Below are 18,787 nucleotides of genomic sequence, written 5' to 3' on the forward strand. Positions count from 1 at the left end.
GTGCCTTCCCTCACCCTCCCTGTAACCCCTCCACAGTGTCCCTTCCCTCACCCTCCCTGTAACTCCCCCACAGTGTCCCTGCCCGCATCCTCCCTGTAATTCCCACTACGCCCCTCCTTTAATTTCTCTATACTCATCATTTGCAGTATTCCTGCCAAGCACACTAAGTACCACACAATAACCCACAGTGTTACCATCACACAGTTACCCTGGCATTCACACTAAAGCTGGGCATGCATAGTCAGATAAAATGCCTGTCAGAACGACAGACATTTTATTTGGCAGCCTGTAATCCAGCAGATATTATGGGAATACATTGTGATATATCTCACAGTATATGGCCCAAGATATCTGCGCTCCTCCTGAGGAGGAAACATTTCCCTGTTCTTACCATTGAAGGAACAGGAAAATGTCCGTCACTCGGCATGGGCAGAGCATACACTGCCCTATGATTCTGACTCTTGCCGCGATTCTGAGCAGCGGCAATGTGTGCTCCAGGATGTTGCCTACATTCCCCTCCCATAGTCCAAAACCTACTATACTATATATTAGTGTGTTTGTGGGGTGGGAAATGTAGACGGTACAATCCCCAGGGCTTAAGCACGTCTTGCTATAAGGGAAAGGCAGCTTGCTACAGGGTGAAGACCTCAAGTTCTAATGGTCTTGTCTCTCTACAAATTCATAGGAAAAATGAAACATTTATGTTTTAACAATAGTGAGAATACTCTAATAGAACAGCAATGACAGGGAAATTGTAACCAGAATACCATTCCCCAAAGAATTCTAATGAAAAGTATGTAATGGCAAAGTGTAAGCAATCAGAGTTTGTCATGTAAAAGAAAAAAAAAAGAAAACATTTTTATCCCAACTTTTAATTTCTAATCTAAAGGGATTGTGTTATACAGTACATGGAATCCATAGGAAAATATTTTTAATTTGTCATCGAATGGGATCTTCTTATTTTTTAAGGCAAATACATTTTAAATATTTTTATCTCCAGGAAAATCTTTTTAATTGGTAGTCACACTGATTTTTTTTCTTCTTGTAATTTATATGAACCCTTCCTAATGTGTAATCCAAAATAAATAATAATAAAAAAATGCTATGAGGCGCCATTCCTGTCAATTAATTTCCTATTGATTTCAATAGTGTCTACAGTATGTGTAGCACACAACTCCATTGTAACAAATGGGCCATTGGAATGTCCATTGACAGGAATTGCAAAAATACAGCACATTGTTGGTATAACCAATAGCATATACAGATGCAGGGTCCGAGGGTCTCAACCCAGCCTCTTGTCTTATTGTCCCGTCCCACCCCCACTGATGAACCTGTAGAACGTGTAGATGATAAATTAATAACCCATCTTTGAAGCCTGTTCAATGCACAGACTATTAAATTGGCTATCTACTATACATGAGTTTATCAGATTATGGGACTGTTTATACAACACATACCTAATTGAGTATCTGCTTTATAAGCTAGCCACCAGATTGAGGTCGTCTTAGTCTACCGGCCGCCAGATTGGGGTCGTCTTAGTCTACCGGCCGCCAGATTGGGGTTGTCTTAGTCTACCGGCCGCCAGATTGGGGTCTGCTTAGTCTACCGGCCGCCAGATTGGGGTCTGCTTAGTCTACTGGCCGCCAGATTGGGGTCTGCTTAGTCTACTGGCCACCAGATTGGGGTCTGCTTAGACTACTGGCCGCCAGATTGGGGTCTGCTTAGTCTGCTGGCCGCCAGATTGGGGTCTGCTAGCCGCCAGATTGGGGTCTGCTTAGTATGCTGGCCGCCAGATTGGGGTCTGCTTAGCATGCTGGCCGCCAGATTGGGGTCTGTTTAGTATGCTGGCCGCCAGATTGGGGTCTGCTTAGTATGCTGGCCACCAGATTGGATTCCGTTATACATGCAGATAATCTCCACCTTGGGATATCTTTTTTTGGACACAGGATTTTTTTTCCCAAATTGAAAATAAGTGAGCTCATCACTACATCTGAAGGTTCTCCTGAGTATTTGGGACACTGGGTTTCATTCAGAGCCGCTCGTAAGCAGCTGCTCGTTCGTTCCGAGTGATGATCGCACATCTGCGCATGCGTATGGGTATTAGTACGCATGCGCGAACCAGTCAGTGCGGCCAGAAATCGTTTGCTCGCAATATAGCGAATGCCTGCTATTTTGAGTGACAGGATGAGGCGTTTGTGGGTGGTAACAGGGGAAGGTGCTTGAACACGGGGAGTGGAAATCAGAATGCAGGTGTGCTTAAAGGTCAAAACGGGCATTTTAAGGGTGTGCATAATTAAGAAAGCAGCGTCATCGACCACATCAGTTGGGTGTTTTTTAGCCAGAACTGCTCGCAATATTGCGGTAGGAAAAACCAACCACAAGAATAGCGAGCAGTTCATACGCTGTTCGATGTACTCGATTAATCTAATAAATAGCGGACATGACGTATGATGCAAGCGGCCAGGGGGTGTTTTGTACTAAAAAACGTCCGCATGTTTTGTTCGCTCGTTCAGACATGGAGGCGTCAACAGACCGCAAAGAGCGAAAGGTTAATTTAACTAGCCACCCCCTTTTTCTGAACGAGCGAGCGCAAATAGCGTCCGGCTCTGAATCAGACCCACTATCCCTAATAGATCTTGTTCTATAGAACTGTCTTTTAAACCCCACCTGTGTGTACTGAAGAATTGTTATTGATATACTAAGATATAATTATATATATATATATATATATATATATATTTGCAATACACATGCTAATATACAGTAGTTACAGTTATGGAGAAATTAAGATCCGCAATATATATGTGACTGAGAATTTTTAAATGAAGGGGTTCTGCAAAGTACTGACCAGAATGGACTCTTTTTAGTATTAGTAACCAAAAAGAAGGAGGGTCCTGCTAGAGAGAGCTTGCAATCAACAGGGAACAGATTGAAGTAGTGGCACAAGGGGGTGACATGAAGAGGGTAAGGATTTGGGGAGGAGGTGGGAAGGGTAACTACTCCCATATACTCAAGGGCAGTATCAATTAAGTAGAAATACAATTGTATATTTTACTACAAGCATAGCTTCTTTCTAAAACATTATAATAAATAACTAGATATATATTATTGGAATATATCCGTTTTTCCAGTTTTATCTGGAGGTTTTTCATGCTTATGTTCACACTTCTTAGTGTTATATATTTAACTTGTCTAATGGACCTGTCCACTGCTGGACACAATAAATGTAAGACTGACAATTATATTTATTTCAGTTACAACTATAATGGACTATGTTTCTGCCAGGTCATTTCCATTACAAGAAACGTATTTTTCCTTTCTCCAAATTGTGTATAAATTATGATACACGAGGAGTAATATGAGATGCAAATGTCAGTGTAATAAGAATTACATTGGTAAGTAGTGGGGTTAGGGGGAGGGTTAGGGTTAGGCACTAGGGGGGAGGGCTAGGGTTAACCACTAGGGGATGGGTTAGGGTTAGGCACTAGGGGGGAGGGCTAGGGTTAACCACTAGGGGATGGGTTAGGGTTAGGCACTAGGGGGGAGGGCTAGGGTTAACCACTAGGGGATGGGTTAGGGTTAGGCACTAGGGGGGAGGGCTAGGGTTAACCACTAGGGGATGGGTTAGGGTTAGGCACTAGGGGGGAGGGCTAGGGTTAACCACTAGGGGATGGGTTAGGGTTAGGCACTAGGGGGGAGGGCTAGGGTTAACCACTAGGGGATGGGTTAGGGTTAGGCACTAGGGGGGAGGGCTAGGGTTAACCACTAGGGGATGGGTTAGGGTTAGGCACTAGGGGGGAGGGCTAGGGTTAACCACTAGGGGATGGGTTAGGGTTAGGCACTAGGTGGGAGGGCTAGGTTTACAGTGCCAGGTTGTATATATGCTAAGTCGAAGGGAAAGTAAAAGCAGTCACAATAACACAGAGTACTTACGGTATTGCCAGATGTTTTCTTGGCATAGAGAACACGGGGGGCAATTTATGCCGCAAACCCCTAAAAGAGAATACAGACACCATAGTACCTAAATGACTCCATGAGAACATTATACAACTTAATGAAGCTGAATCACGTCATTGGGACACTGGGTCTCATTCAGACCCGGCTGCAAGCGCTCGCAACCGGGTCGATGATAAGGCCCTGCGCACGCGGACCGGCCGCACTGCGCGTGTGCAAGCCCCGGAGCGAGAGAGAAATTCTCTTGCTCCGGAGCTCACTACAAAAGGGGCGGCTGACGATGGTGATCGACAGCTCGCCCTGTTTTGTAGGCGGGGCGGCTACACAAACTGAGGTGTTCTAGACGGAACGCCTGCTGTTTTGTGGGCGGCCGCACTGACATCAGCAGTGATGTCAGTGGGGAGCTTCCTGCTCGATCAGAGCAGGAAGCTCCCTGGGGCTTGCGGTTGCCGAGACCCAACCTTAGGGTCCCGTCGCAAGCCCCGATGGTCGCAATGGTCTTGACCATCGCGACCATCACCCTGGTTGGTTGCTAAAGCTGTGGGTGGTAACCCACAGGTTAGCTAGTGACCAGGAGGCCACACTTTAAAAATCAAGCAGCCGCCCTCATTCAGATAGAGTGCTCGCTTCTTACGAGCGCCTCTGAATGAAGGCCGCTGTCCTCCTCATTTTATACTCATCAGTTATTCTATATTATTATACAGAAAAATAAATATATTACAATGATATTTAAGTAAAATGTAATATGCTGTATGACAGTTACTGCGATGCAAAGATTAGTATATGAATGGGATCCATAACTAGATATTATGGCAAAGCTGTAACTAGACATAGTGGTGCCCTGTGTGAGAAGGAGCATCTGTGCTTCCCCCCCGAATGTTTTATTTTGATATTACTGTTAGTTTGCAACACTGGAGGGGCCATGACAAATGATACTGTACCAGTCTGGTCCTGGGGCTCTTGGCTGTTATTATTGTTTCTCCCCATTTTGTGTGTTTAAATGCTGGAAGGTATGTACATAGGGCCTGATTCAGCTTGGATCGCAGTTAATAATACGCATGCAATTGGACGATTGTTGCGTTCTGTGAATGCGTACGCATCACAATGCGCATGCCGTCCACTGCGATTGCAGAGACTACGCAGACTCATTGCAGAGTGATTGACAGGAAGTGCCGTTTGCGGGTGGTGACGGGGGGGGTGGTCGGAGAAATGCTGGCGTGCCAGTGTGTTCGCACTCTGTTTCAGGGGCGTGCATAAATTAGTCACTGGGAAGCCATATGCAGCCTGAGATCTCATAGCGTGCGTGGCTGTTAGCAATTTCTGAGTAAGGTCAGGGCTTGTGCAAGTGTGTGTATGGGTCCGATGTTACTCGTTTCTACTGATGGTTTTGTTATTCTGCTGAGTATTATGGATGTGCGTATGGTAAAGTGGGCGTCCTTATGTAGTGCTGAGTATTATAGATGTGTGTATGGTAAAGTGGGCACCTTATGTAGTGCTGAGTATTATGGATGTGTGTATGGTAAAGTGGGCGTCCTTATGTAGTGCTGAGTTTGCATTGTGATCGCAGTGGATTAGCTTGTTATCGCAGTTGAACTGCTTGTGTACACAGTATTGCGATCTGTAGTGAATCAGGCCCATAGATGGAGAACACAATATATTATTCTCTGTAGGACATCATTTCCTAATAGTACACGCTGGCAGTAGTGTCCTTACATTATATTATTGACATGAAATCTGTTGTGTAGATGAAAAATATCCCCATGGTGTAAGGTATACATGCCTACCCTCCCGGTGTCAGGGTTCAGCCTAGGATCGGCCTCTCTCACCTCCTTGCCGGCTTCCCCTGACTTCCTTGCGGTCAGACGTCTGGTGCAGTTATGGATGTGGGCTGAGTATTCTGCCTTAGGTGCTTTTTGCGAGCTTCCATGGTCGGCTGTGTGTGCTGGGGATCGGAGTTCCCATCATGGGCGCCGCCATGACAGTTCCTCTCATGTGACAGTACTCCTAACCTATGGTAGCATGATTTCAGTCAACTGATGCTGTGCTCCAGTAATCTGCTACCCCTGGGTATAAATCCGCCTCCAGAACTCCAGGAAGACGCTGTTCAACTTCGTTATTCCAAGTGCCTGTGTTACTCCCACTGTTGCTCTGTGCTAAATCCTTCAGCGTGTTGCTTCAGCCTGCTCACAGTTTCCCAGTTTCCTGTATTAGCTTCCATGCTAAACCTTACTCTGAGAATTTAGCTTTCTCACAGTACTTCAGTGTTTCATGTCCCTTCCCTGTGTGTCTTTGTATATGTGCTGCTAATTCTATTGCAGCTTTCTTGTGGCTATTACCCTGTATCACTGAAGTGTCAGATTACCTGCTGGTATTAATTAGCTCACAGCTGGACCTCCCAGCACATGTCTGTGTCAATCTGCTCTGTGTCTTGCCTGTGCAATCTGCACCTGCATATATAATTATTCCCAGTATTTTGCCTTTGCCCAGTACCAGCATTTCTAGCTCTCCCAGTATTTGGCATTTGTCCAGTACCACATTTCTAGCATTCCCAATATATTCCTTGAGTCCACTCTACTCTTGTATGTGCAATCCCCAGTATATGTTTGTGTTTTCCTGCATATTTAGCAAACTCCTGCCTGTGTCCACATCTCCCTGAGCTGCTGAGCTAGTCAGCTCCTGGATTTCTTAGTGATTCTTAGTACATTCTCAGTAATCTCATGCAAGCCGGTGATCAGGATTTCTAATTGTGTTCCAGTGTATCTCCAGTGTTCTAACAATAACTTAACGTAATATAGTTTCCGGTCTTCTGCCATTCCCAGGTACCTGTCCAGAGGGCCGCGACCTGCTCACTTGGTGCAGCGGAAAACCAAATCCCATTTGGAGGGGTCACTGGAGAACACCACCAAGTGATTTAGACTCCGCGCCTCTGGGCAGGTCTAGCCAAACCTGGGTTCGGCTGCAAATAGGAGACCTAGCCACAGTCACTCCGATAGTCACCTGAACCCCCCGGCTCACCGTCCTCCATAGAGGATCACTTTCACCAGATTGTGACACCCGGTTTTCGCGGGAGGCTCCTGATTTTTTGAGTACCCCCCCCACACCCACCCGGAAGGGTAGGCATTTCTCCCGCATTCTGCCCACTTCCTAGGGAAGTGGGTAGAATAAGCAATCGCGGGTCTCCGTGTAGGGGGTGGGGCTTAGTGATGTGATTCTACATGAATCACCTCATTTGGCCCTGCCCCTATGTAAATTCTAGCCAATCGTGGTAATTTTACCACAAGGGGCGGGGCTTCATGCAGCAAATCATCAGGCCCCGCCCCCGTTGCCGTCCTCCTGCTTCTCTTACCCGGGCTTCTCCCAGGAAGAGATATTAAAAGGTAGGCAAGTATGGTGTAAAGTAATACAGTATAATATATGTGTTTCCAGTGAGTCCCTGAAACTGCTGAATACATACTTTACATTTTTTATACTAGCTTTACTATAGGTAAAATGGTGTAACTGTCAGTATGAGGACACTTTGATATGTGTAACCTATTTACCTGCTATGACTGTGCACTGGAGCCCAGTGTGCCAAAGTGACACACTGGGGTCTTCTTGGGGCATATCTATAATGGGTGCAGGGTGTGCGGGGCACATGGGCCCCCGGTCCAGGGAGGCCCACACCGCACACCCTACACCCATAGGTTATTATACTTACCTCTCCACTGATTCCCAAAGTGCTGCTCCGCAGTGCCGTACCGGCACTGTACAGCAGCAAACAATCACTGGGAAAATAGCCAGGTGCACCGCTACTAATACATAGTAGTGTGCGCCCACTGGCATATAGAGATTGTGTCGGGCAGCCGGTTCCCTATACCCTAGTTACGGCCCTGTGATGGTATATGATGAACATTTAAATAGAACTAACTAAAATATTTCATAATAACCCTATTCTTATCTATAACTAACACTATTTTTCATTATGTTACATTTTTATCCATAATTCCCATTGTTACATATTGTTCATGTGATATCAGCACAAAGTACGTACGTGCATCTCATAAGAACAATGTCCCTGGAACTGAACCTGTTGTCCTTCCAGTCCGGCCCTACGGAAAATAATACAGAAATAATACAGTTACTATTGTGTCTGGTATATCAGTCGCTTCCTTTGCCTAATCTACATTCCAGTCCTATGTAATATACACCCCTCCATGACAGCATACCCCAAGGCAGCCTTTTTTATATATATATATATATATATATATATATTGCACAGCTGTCAAGACCAGCATGTTTACACATGTCCCAACTGTCCCAGCATGGTAACTTGCTGGGTAACTACAATTTGTATTGCTGCAATAAGCTGTGATATCGATGGTTAGTCCACAACTATGATAAACAGACCCATTAAACTTTTAATGACATGGTACAAGAATACCTGGAGGACGAGTCTCAGCTGAACATTGGTTGCTCTGGCGCCTTCAGGGATCTTGTGGGCGAGACTCAGATGGTGCGCCTTCACCTGCAGGAGGAAGGGTGACAGCAGAGAGTTAGTTACTGGGCACCGGTACACTCAGAGAAAACAGGGAGACAGGAGATTATGGATGGGTAACCACCGTGTCCTCACACAGACATGTAATACTACAGGTGTAGCTTTTATCACTGATTGAGCCTGTAGTAGATATTTTTAACATATTTTAATTGGTAGCTGAATTTCTAATAGAATTTCAGTATTTAATTCTATAATACTACAGTGGATGACTAGATATATCATATATAATTGGAATACATTTGTTGTACTAGTTGTATCTGGAGGTTTTTCATGCCTTTGTTCACATTTCTTAGATTTATATATTTAGCTTATCTTATTGGCCGTGATTCAATTCAGCGCACTGTTAAGTCGGAGAATGGCGGTTCTCGCGACTTAACATGGGTGTTTTGTCGCGAGAACCGCATTCTCCGACTAAAGTGCTGGCCACAAGGCTGTTAGCACACTTTTGTCAGGTTTCTCCTCGCACCCTCAGGAGCATGCGAGAAGAAATCCTTTAGTCGGGCCAAACATCGGGCTGAATTGATTAGCTCTGGTACCTCCCTCCCAAGGCTATTCATCATCGCTTTGATTTAAATCGCAGCCATGGACTTGTTCACTACCAATTATTTTTATTTCATTTACAACATATAAGATGTAAATGTCAGTGTAATAAGCATTACATTGTATGACAAACAAATATATAAATACTAGGACTTATGGAAAAGGTAAGTAACCACAATGACATTGAAATCACATACCTCAGGTATTGCCAGGTGTTTTCTTGGCTTAGGGACCATGGCCTCAGGTACGGCCAGGTGTTTTTTTGGCCTTGGGACCACGGTCTCAGGTACTGCCAGGTGTTTTATTGGCCTAGGGACCACTGCCTCAGGTACTGCCAGGTGTTTTCTTGGCTTAGGGACCATGGCCTCAGGTACTGCCATGTGTTTTATTGGCCTAGGGACCATGGCCTCAGGTACTGCCAGGTGTTTTATTGGCCTAGGGACCACTGCCTCAGGTACTGCCAGGTGTTTTCTTGGCCTAGGGGCCATGGCCTCAGGTACTGCCAGGTGTTTTATTTCCCCTAGGGACCATGGCCTCAGGTACTGCCAGGTGTTTTCTTGGCCTAGGGACCACAGCCTCAGGTACTGCCAGGTGTTTTATTGGCCTAGGGACCACGGCCTCAGGTACTGCCAGGTGTTTTATTGGCCTAGGGACCATGGCCTCAGGTACTGCCAGGGGTTTTCTTGGCATAGGAACCACAGGATGCAGTTTATGCAGCGAAGCCCTAAAAAGAGAACACATTTGCACCTAAAGGACTAGGGGCTCTATTTATTAACATTATTTTTACTAAAATAAAGTGAAAAGGGGTGTTTTCACACCCTTTTCACATAATTTTAGTATCACCTATAGTTATTACAGGGCAATTGGAGTAGAATTCGTAAAATTCTACTCCAACCCCTAAGTATCACTTATTTTTAGTAAGCAGATCGCATTTCCCATAATTGTAATGGGAAATGTGATCCGACCAGAGTTACTAAAAATAAAATGTGATAAAAATACCTAGGGAGGCCCTGTGATAATAACGCCACCTGGAGGTGGCGTTATCCAGGGTCACCCCCGGTTACCGGCCTCCTACTTTGCTCTAACGGGGAGAGCAGAGCCGGGAGCCGGTCCCAGTAATCAGCTGTGTGGTCTAAACAGACCGCAAGCTCATTACTGTAAAAAAAAAAAAAGTCTAAATTTTTCTTTACTTACCTGACTCCAGGGACCGGTGATTGGGCCTCCGGTGATTACTCCCCTCCAGTCAGCTGGTCTCCCATACTGCCCTGCGGCCCGGTCATCAGGGGATCTGGTCCCAGCGCAGTGTGGGATATCACCTGACCGGACGCATGGAGGACATCACCGAAGTGCTATTAAGGGAGGGGGGGGGTCACGGGAGAAAGGGGGGTCCGCGATCGCGGGGGGCAGGGCTTAGCATTAGGAAGGCGGGGCTTAGCACCGTGGGGATAGCAGCGGCCGGTCGGCGCATGCGCGGGCACTTTGTCACGGTATTTTTTGCGAAAATACCGTGACTAGTGTGCGGATGGGATTCGCAGGGACAGAGCTTTCTCGCAAGCTCTGTCCCTGCAAGGGATTTGTAGTAAATCCCTGTGATATTGCCTGAATTCACAATGCGAATTCAGTCGATAATATCACACTACAATCTGCATTTAATATGCGGTTTGTAGTAAATAGAGGCCTAGATGAGAATGTAACAATAGCTAAGGTTAGTATAATATAATAATGTACCCATAGCTACATATTATGGTGTATTATGATTAACATTTATATAGTAATAGCTAAAAAAATACTTCATAACAATCTATTCTTATCTATAAATTACACTAATTTTCATAATTTTACATTTCTATACATAAATCACATTGTTATTGTTCATGTGATATCTGCACAAAGTACTTATTCAGAGCGTCTCATAGGACCAGTGTTACTGGAACTGGGGGCTTTGTCCTTATGGTCCTTATGGGCTGGCTCTATGGAAAAGAACACAGAAATAGTACAGTTACTACTTTGTCTGGTGTATGTTTTGCATCAGTTAGTCAATGGATTATAGTTTGGAAGTGTAAACCCCTATTTGTTCCTATTGTTCCTGGGTCAGTTGCTTCCTTTGCCTAATCTGTAACTGTAAAGACCAGCATATGTACATACCTCCCAACCACCCAGCATGGTAATTTGTGGTGTAACTACAATATGTATTGCTGGGATAAGTGGTGATGCAGATTGTTAGTGCACAACTATGATAAACAGACCCCTTAAACTTTTCATTACAAGATAAAAGAATACCTAGAGGTTGAGGGTCTTCCAGCTGCACTTTGCTTTCTCTTGCAGCCTCAGGGATTTTGTGGGGGGCACAAACACGGTTCCTCTCCACCTGCAGGAGGAAGGGTAAACAGCAGAGAGTTATGCTGGGTACACACTGGTCGATCAATTGATCGGCCAATATATCTGCTGGACATCGGCCAGTGTGTACAGACGATATGTCTGTGAACCGTGTCGTTCATAGACATATTGCATTGGCTGTGCTGCACAGCCGATGGACAGATTCTGTATCTGCAGACATATCTATCCATCGGCAAGTATGTACAGACCGCCCGCACACACACAGTGGCAGCCGTGGGGAGGGGGGTGGCCCCGATTTGCCTCCCTGCCAGCGGGACTAGCGGCTGCCAGATAGATGATGTCCGTTTAGTATGTATGAACGACCATCATATAAATATATATTTGCAGATCACTCAATCTGCAGATATATCTTTCAGGTGTGTAGCCACCTTTAGTTACTGGGCACCGACACACTCAGAGAAAACAGGGAGACAGGAGATTATGGATGGGTAACCTACGTGTCCTCACAGAGACATGTAATACCACAGGTGTAGCTGTTATCACTGATTGAGCCTGTAGTAGATATTTTTTACATATTTTATTTGGCAGCTGAATTTTCAATAGAAAGTAAAAGAACACATTCCAACCAATCTTCTAATAAAACTGATTTTGAATGTTTTGTTTTATTTAATAATAAATCCCTTGTTCCACCACAGTTATACCCAGTAACATAGATAAACAGGGCTGCCATCAGAAATTCTTGGGCCCGGTACTAACAAAATAGGAAGGCCCCCCCCCTGGATATGGGGAGGGGGCACAGGGAAGGCAGGCTGGCTGGACTGGGGAGGGGCAAGGCAGGCTGGCTGAACTGGGGAGGGCACAGGAAAGGCTGGCTGGATATGGGGAGGGGGCACAAGGTAGACAGGCTGTTTGGCTGGACTAGGAGGGGGGACGCAGGGAAGACTAGCAGTAGCAGGCCAGGGGGAGGGGCAAGGCAGGGAAGGTTGGCTGGCTGAACGGGGGGCTGGGTGCAGTAAAGACTGGCTGGCTGGACTGGGGGGTACAGGGCAGGGTCAACATACCTTAGTTCTCCTGAGAGAGATTGGGCCCGGCTAGCTACGGCGAGGAATGCACCGGGAATGCACGGCTGGCAGGGGCCAGGGAGAAAGCATCAGCGCTGTGGAATTCAACTATGGAGTTGGACTGGAGCTGTCCGCCAGCATCCGCGCTGCTGCAGCATCTGAACTAAACAGCCGGCCGTGAGCCAATCACAGCTTGCGGAACGGCAGCCATTCAGGAGCAGCCGGTCCTGATTGGCTGATAAGGAGTTGCTGCTCCTGATTGGCTGCCATTCCACGAGTCAATCACAGCTCTTGGTCGGCTCCAGTACTTACTACATTAGGGGAATTCCACAGCGCTGATGCTTTCTCCCTGGCCCCTGCCAGCTGCCCTGTGCAGTCTTCGCCGCTGTCAGCCGGGCCCCCTCTGTCTCCGGGCCCGGTACTAGAGTCCCGGCAGTCCCCCCCTGATGGCGGCCCTGTAGATAAATATGCTGTTACCCCTTGGGGGCTGCTCACCAGTGTTTTGATGTGCTTGGCCTTGCTCCCGTAGGTGAGTGTGCTGCGAGAGTCTTCATAGGCAGCATCCACAGGGCTGATGTGTGTGATCATCACCATTCTGCTCCTGCCACTCAGTGTGCCCTGTGATAGATAAAGCTCTGGTTATAGGGGAGATCACTGAGGAATCCTTACACAGTGTAATGAGCAGTTTAAAGATCTACTACTATTGTTTTATGCTATGTTTGTGAGAAACAAATGATACCACTAATTACTAATATCATGGTTGATTGCAGCCATTGTGTGAGATAAAACAGAACATTGTGTTAGTAACAATATTCCTGATGACTGGGGTTCAGGCATAGATGCTGTGGCCACACCCCCATAGCCTTTACAATGGGGGTTGGCCACACCCCCATACACGAGACCACACACCCCTTTAGTACCAGGGCATAATAAAGCCTCTTAATGGCCCTGTTTGATAACTCACATACATATTCCTAAATGCTTATATAGCAAAAAGCTATCTAAGAACTTAAGTGACTAATGGTACTTATACATCAGCCATGGGTGTATCCAGGGGCTTATTAAGTTCGCTGACGGCAGCCGGGGAGAGAAGAGGGAGTGAACACGGGCCCCCTCCTCTCTCCCCGGCCCCCTCCTCTCTCCCCAGCTGCCGACAGCGAACTGACAGCAGCAGTAGGCTCTGGGCACTAGAGTGTGCCCGGAGTCTACTGTGCATGCGTAAATCACCAGGAAAATGGTGCGTCAGCCATTTTCCTGGTGACTTCCTACTGCACATGCACAAAACACTGGGAAAATAGCGCTACTCTGTGGGATTTAGGAGTGGCAAGTATATAAAAAAAAAATAATGGGTGCAGGATGTGCGGTGTGGCCCCCCTAAATTGCACACCTTGCACCCATTATAAATAAGCCCCTGGGTGTATCTATAATGGGTGCAGAGTATATGGGTTACATGTCCAGTGGTCTCAAGCCGTACCCTGCATAACTTATACTTAACACTCTGCCAATGCTGCTGTAATCACCAATGTAGTCACTGGGAAAATGACATGGGAGCCATATTTCCATAGTTCTGCACATGCCCAGTAAAGGAAGCTCAGTGCCAGAGTATAATTAGTGCATGTGCCTGTAAGAGAAGGGGGAGTCCTGCATGGAGACTGTACACGGGGCCCTTCTCTCTTATCATTATCCCTGACATCAGGTACAGTTGTATGGTCCTATGTATGTAGGAAATCTCATAGTAATAACATACCTTTAGCAGCCAGGTCAATTTGCTGTCCTGATAGTTTATATGGCTGCCTGGTCTCTTGCGTAGCGCCGTAATGCAATTCCTTAGGGCCAGAAGGGAGCGGTTATATAGCCACTTTCTCTCAGGGTTTGGCCAGTGTTCTTAGTCTGACATAGAAACAGAAAAGATAATGAAGACACATCTGACTTCAGTCACAGTGTGGTTGTGGTACAAACACAAACTATTGTATGATAAAACTAATTACACAATTTACTTCAATTATGTCCCAAGACAGTGAATCCCATTCACCTTTGTTTCAGTTAGTGATATTGGCAGAAATGCTTTTCTTACTGCATGTAATTTATCCCAAGCTACTAAAGAAACAATGTAATTACATTATTAGTATCATTAATTTGATACTGGTTTATGGTATTAATTAAAAAATTACTTTAATCAAAATGTCATAGAATTTGTTATGAGTAACAGATTGGGAATCACCGCTCTAAGTGGAGAAAGGCCATGCTTAGGGAGGACTACAGACATGAGAAAAAAGGGCTATGAAAGACTGGGTGCATGGTCGATGGTTCAATTCCTGCAAGCGGCAGCCCGGCAGGGGTGAAGATCCCGATCGTTAAAAAGGTAAGTATCGCTAACCCTATTTTCCCCCCTAACCCTAACCCTCCCTTAGGGGTGCCTAACCCTAACCTCCCCCCAAGTGCCTAACCCTAACCCCCCTCTAAGTGCCTAAACCTAACCCCCCCTTCCCCGCAGCCTAACCCTAAGTCTCCCGGGGGGTGCCTAATCCTAACCTCCCGGGGGTGCCTAACCCTAACCCTCTTCCCCTAGCCTAAACCTAACTCTCCCGGGGGGTGCCTAAACCTAAGTCCCCCCGGAGCCCTAAAACCTAGCCCTCCCCCCACACGGCTGTTTGCGCCCGGCTTACCTTCATTCAGTATGCCAGGCGTTGGGCTCCCAGCGTAGGTCTAATGACAGGCATCGACTTTTTGACGCCTGTCATTAGTACCTTGCCGGGAGTAGAGAGTCGGGAAGCCGGCGGTTGGCATTTAGACTGTCGGCTTCCTGACTGCATCCCTGAAAGGCTCTGTTATAAGTCCTTCACTACAAAAAGATACAAAAACAAATGACAACGTTCATAAGAGCTTTAATGAAAGGAAAGAGCTTACTTTACATGCCACCTCAGAATACAGGACAAGGTCTACCCTAGAACTACTTAGCTCTCTGATAATTATACACATAATGGATGTAATTTACATTGCACAGGGCAAGAGCAGCTTTGGTCTCACCATGTGCCTCAATTTCTGCGAGCAGGGTGATGACTAGCTATGGGCCACCAGTGCCACCCCACGGCCCTTGCTCCTGGCTAGCAGGGTGCCTGGAATCCTGCTGCCAGGATTGCTGCTGCAGCACCCATGGACATCCTGCGGACACTTCAGATGGGCACTCTGCACAGTATAAGCAATTCATCGGGCATCCTGAGGACACCCAGCCAGTGCTGCGCTTATTGGAGCTGCCAACCATAGCCCCCGTGCATGACATAATGATGTCATACAGTACATGCAACATCATGACATGGTGCACTCAGGGGGCGGGGGTGGCCCAGGGTGTAATTAGAAACATAGAAACATAGAATTTGGCAGATAAGAACCACTTGGCCCATCTAGTCTGCCCCATTTTCGGCTCTGTGTGTGAGTGCACCTAGATTTCCATCAGGGTTTAATTTTACCAAGCAAGGTGGTGACATTTGCAGAAGGAGCGGAAGAATATAAAGGTGATGGGAGGAGTTGGGAGGAGTGAAGGTGACCCTAGCATAATATATATGGTGTTGGTGCACCGCTGTTCCTCATCGTACAGAGCAGAGCTGGACCAAAATCTTACGCAGTGCACATCTGGAGATTGTTCTCTAGGTTGCAGAGGCGTTCCCTTACAGCGGATAGTAGGCAAACAACTAGGAGTGCTCTGGGTGGACTATCTGTGCTCATTGGTGCAAAACCAAAGCATTTAGAATAGTGCAGCTTTAGTAACCTATATTCTTGAAAATACATTGTATGTTCCTCTTTGTGATTGCCTGGGCTCTCTCTGGGTGCTCTGGTTTTCTTCAAAATCATGCTGGCAAGTGACTTGGCTGCTGGCCAAAAAATGGGATCCCTGTATGTGAGTGTGTGTGCGTGCATGTGTGTGTGTGTTATGAGTATATATAAGGGCATATTCAATAGGCTGTGAGAATAGCAAAAAACCCGCACCCGTGAGGTTTTTCCTGCAGGTGCGTGTTTTTTGCTATTCTATTAGGTGTGTGTTTTTTTTAATATACGTGCCAGGAGGTATTTTTTAACACACCTCCTGAGCAAGCGTGATTTTTCCTAAAATCGATGATTTTAGAAGAAATCACTGGGACTTGCTCTGACACCCGGTCGGCACCCCCCCCCCCCGAGGACTAATTAAGCAATTTGAAGTATCCAATTGGCTTAATTAGTCCGTAATTACTTACCTTCTGCAGCGCTGTCTATGTCAGTGTGTGTGCTATATATCATTGTGTGTGCTGAATGTCAGTATGTATGAGTGTGTGTGTGTATGAGTGTCGTGTGCATGTGTCCCGGTGTCAGTGTGCCCCCCCCAGTCTCACTGTGTTCCCCTCGGAATGGGCGCTGGGAGAACTACATCTCTCAGCAGCCCTTGCCCCTCCCACCATCCCCCAGGTCTCCCAGCAGCCCCCTCTCCAGTAAGAAGAGAGAGAGGAAGCTACTGGGAGCCATGGAGAACCCCATGCAGGTAAGTGTTTTTTTTTGTTTGTTTTTTATAAATTTACGCGGCGCGTGGTTTTCAATGTTGAAAACCCCGCATCCACTATTTTTTTTATTGAATCCCGCTGGTATCGGGAGTGCGCATACCTGTGGGATTCTGAAATTGGGCACGAGGGGCACGAGGATTTAGCCTCGCTAAACCTCGTGCCCAATTGAATATAACCCATACTGTAAGCTGCAATGGGCCAGGGACTGGTGTGACAGACAAATATTCTCTCTGTAGACAGTGATAAAGCATGAACACTGCAGAAAGATAGCAAACTCTTACCATATTTACCTCTTTGGCATTGCAGGGGGAAATACAAAGACATTATAATGAGATGTGAAAATACAAGTGATACCTGGCATGCTCGCTCTGATCCCGCCAGGTCTACCATGTACAGCCGGCCCGTGCACACTCCATCATTACTCGTCTGCTTTGCGGTGACTTGTACAACAGCATGGGAGCGGGATGAGTTCTTATTGGCAGCTGTGGTTGCCTTAGAGCGGCGCTTATTCCCTTTAATCAGTAATGTGATGGCCTGAAAAAGAAAGTAATATAGATGCACCGACACTCTTGTGGTTACACAAAACAGAGCATACAGTTATACTCGCCCATGTGTTATAGCTACAGCAGAGTCACTACACCAGCAACCACATAGTCATGGGCTCTGCTTATTCATTCACACAATGGGCAAAATTTACTAAGCGGTGTTTTGATGGCGGTTTCTATTCTATTCTAAACCCCGGCGGTTTGGTGGCGGTTTCTATTCTATTCTAAACCCTGGGGGTTTGGTGGCGGTTTTGCAGCAGTTTCTAAATGACAGCCCTGTTCTATTCTATTCTAAAATGTGTTTTGACTGTGGTTTGGCAGCGCTTTTGCTATCTGCAGATTTACTAAGGCCAAAACCGCTGCAAGACTGCCATCAAAACACATTTTAGAATAGAATAGAACAGGGCTGTCATTTAGAAGCTGCTGCAAAACTGCCACCAAACCCCCAGGGTTTAGAATAGAATAGAAACCGCCGCTTAGTAAATTTTGCCCTATATGTTCTTTACAGACAGCAAACCTGTTTATATTAGTCTGTACTTATATAACCTATTGTCATTTGTATCCCCCTTGTTCAGTGCTGCAGATCCCTTGTGGTGCCTTATAAATAAAAGATAATAATAATAATAATAATAATAATAATAATAATAATAATAATAATAATAATAATAATAATCATATAGACAGGATGACTAGCGGTGGAGCATGGACACTGTATAAGGGTAGCACAGACTAATGATAGTCACCTCTTCAGGACTGCTGGGGAAGAACTCTGCAATCCCTTCTATCTTGGTGTTGCCGTAGGGATCCTCTCTAAGGTTCAAACATCCAGAGGACGGTCTTAGCAGATCCCGAATGGTTTCATTGTAGACCTGAAAATGTAATGAAGGAATAATCACTCTCTGCAATACAAGCACGACAAGTGTGTAATCCACATATACTCTCTGGAAAGGGCTTGTGTTACTTGTGGTTCTCCCGATGCTGTATATCATGAAGAAAGTTTTTTTGTGGAATGTACATATAGGGCAGGGGCTCATCTTAGCTTTCAGTCCTCCACTAGTCCCCATGACTTTTAAAAAAAAGCAGAGTAGGGGGTCTCAGCTGCCCCCTCAAACTTTGTCACGGGGCCTGGTAATTGCTAGTTATGTGCAATTACATGTTATTATATGTAGGGGGATCACTTACAGTTGGCCGCATATGTGCGTAGAATGTACATAAGGAGGACACATAAAAAGCTTATTTCATGCATTTTTTTGGGACAGAATCATCTCAAGATGCATCCAGCTGAAA

Source organism: Taudactylus pleione, unplaced genomic scaffold (assembly GCF_031769625.1).
Source record: "Taudactylus pleione unplaced genomic scaffold, aTauple2 ptg000652l, whole genome shotgun sequence".
Lineage (NCBI taxonomy): Eukaryota > Metazoa > Chordata > Amphibia > Anura > Myobatrachidae > Taudactylus > Taudactylus pleione.